The sequence below is a fragment of the Cynara cardunculus genome (assembly GCF_001531365.2).
Source record: "Cynara cardunculus var. scolymus isolate 2C chromosome LG 14, CcrdV1, whole genome shotgun sequence".
Taxonomy (NCBI): domain Eukaryota; kingdom Viridiplantae; phylum Streptophyta; class Magnoliopsida; order Asterales; family Asteraceae; genus Cynara; species Cynara cardunculus.
In genome coordinates this window covers 12,590,772-12,593,641 of record NC_037541.1, presented here as the reverse complement: position 1 = coordinate 12,593,641, position 2,870 = coordinate 12,590,772, and positions in this window count along the sequence as shown.

Genomic DNA, 2,870 nt, shown 5'->3' with positions numbered 1-2,870 from the left:
TAAAATTCAAGATTACAAGTAAATTATGCAAAATTACAACTTATTAAAGTTCGATGTTTGAATTCGTATAACTAATTGCGGATAAACATAATCAAATAGAGGATAAACATCTTATTTTAAAATATAATTAGGATAATTATCGAGTTCTAACAAAATAATTAATTATTATTTTTCTAAGAAAATTATATTATTAAACCAAATATAAATTACTTCATTATTGTACCTAAATTAAATTATAATAAAAAAATTGAGTTAAAAAATTACACAAAAATAAATGAATTTTAAATAGTTATTTTGATACAAATATCGATATATTTTGTTATGCATAAAGTACTGTATATTAATGCATATTACTTAAAATTCAAGATTACAAGTAAATTATACATAAGTACAACTTATTAAAGCTTTGAATTCGTATAACTAACTGCGGATAAACATAATCAAATAAAGAATAAACATCTCATTTTAACTAAAATATAATTAGAATAATTATCGAGTTTTAACAAAATAAATAATTATTATCTTTATAAGAAAATCATATTATTAAACCAAATATAAATTACTTCGTTATTGTACCTAAATTAAATTACAAAAAAAAAATTGAATTAAAAAATTACACAAAAAAATGAGGAATTTTAAATAGTTAATATGATACTAATATCGATATATTTTTGTCAAAATTTTATAATATCTTCAAACTTATATTTTATTATTTAAAATAAAAACATCATCGTTTCTCAAAATCACATAAGATCATATTATAACATCGACTGAGATAAAAAATAAAATGAAATATTAAAATCAAGATATATTTCGCTGTATTGTGCGAGTACCATTCTAGTATAGTGAAATATATCGTAATTTTAATGCTTTATTTTATTATTTATTTATGTTGATATAATACGGTTTTTAGTGGTTTTGAAAAACGATAATTTTTTTACTTTTGAATAAAATATAAATTTAAATATATCATAAAATTTTGGAAAAAGAATATATCGATATTAATATCAAGCTTACTATTTAAAGTTCTGGTTTGTTGTGTAATTTCTTTAATTCAATATTTTATTTATAATTTAATTTAGATTTAATAACAAAGTAATTTATTTATCGTTTAATAATATAATTCTTATAAATATAATAATCAAGTATTTTGTTATAACTAATAATTATCGTAATTATATTTTAGATTTTTTATACTTAAAATGAGATGTCTATCACGTATTTGATCATGTTTATCTACAGTTAGTTACACAAATTAAAAAATAAAGCTTTAATAAGTTGTACTTACGCACAATTTATTCGTAATATTAAATTTTAAGTAATATGCATCAATAAATAGTACTTTATACATAAAAAATGGTTTTTCAGAGTTTTTTCAAATACTTTATAATATCTTATAGATTATAACAATTAAATGTAAGCATAAAATAGCAAAATTTGGGCCAAAAGTGTCATAAGTAATACTTTATATCAATATTAATAGGTAGATAGTTGTTTTAGCTTAAATTTAATGAATTTTTTTGTTAATTAAATAAAAAAAATAATATATGATTTAATATTTAAATACAAAATTAAATTACATAAATTATTTATTTAAATAAAAATAAAATTTATGAATAAAACTTTGAGAGCAATGATTAAATGTATGGTTCTCATCCCCCCCTATGACTATGAGTAACTCAATTATTGATGATTAAATGCAATTATTATTTGAAGGGTGAAGATAACTGCATCTCATAGGGTTGTAAATCATACGAGACAACTCGAGAGCTATTCGAGATCGACTTGGTCAAAACTCGGCTCGAACTCGAGCTCGACTCGACATATTAACGAGTCGAGTCAAGTTTACTCAATACTTGACTCGAAAAGCTCATGAGATACTTGATTATTTTATATATAATTAGTTTTAAAAAGTAATAAGTTTTTATGATAAAATTTGTAAAATATAAATAATAAAAATGTCTTATATTTTTAGATATTTAAACAAAATTATGCATTTTTTAATTATAAAAATTAATCAATTTTTTTTATTAAAATCACAATTAAAAAAGACAGAAAAACTATAAAAAAAGGTTAGTGAAATTGTCTCACATTGGAAAAGATAGGTAAAGGAAGAGAGAAAATATGTTATAAAAAGAAAGGGAAGTGAATGAAATTTCTAACTTTGACTTTTTTATGATGAAGTTTGAAGTTGAGCCCTTTAGTTTTATAAAAATTAAGAGAACACTTTTAAGTTTTAAAATTTATAAGAGAAAAAACCAAAAATTTCATAAAATTCAATGAGTGAGCTTTGTTTGAGCTTGATTCAAGTTCGAGTTCGAGTTCGAGCTTGATTTGAGCTTGATTCGAGTTCGAGTTCAAGCTTGATTTAAGCTTGTTTCGAGCTCGAGTTGGAGCTTAGTTCGAGCTTGATTCGAGTTCGAGTTCTAACTTGGGAAATAGTTATCGAGTTCGAGTCGAACTTTGATGTTTACTACTCACGAGTTTTCGAGTCGAGTTCGAGCTAGGAAATTTGGTTTCGAGTTCGAGTCGAGTATGGTGATACTCGAGCTCGACTCGCATCATTTACACTCGTAATAAAGTATACCCCCTTTATAAGTCAACATTGTTTTCGTCTCGACGATGAAGCTTATCCCCCAGCCTAAACAAATTGATCACCCTTTTGAATAATTTTTTCAATAAAATAAAAAGTTATAGTTTATAATTTATTAAGTTTTTCGTTCTTATGATTTACAATTTGTTACTTTTTTCGTTCTTATGGTTTACAATTCATTTCTAACTTAGTCATTCGTACTTAAAAGTAATGTTTTGACCTCAGAGACGATAAACAGAAACAAATTGCAAAGAATAAGGATGAAAATCGAAATTTC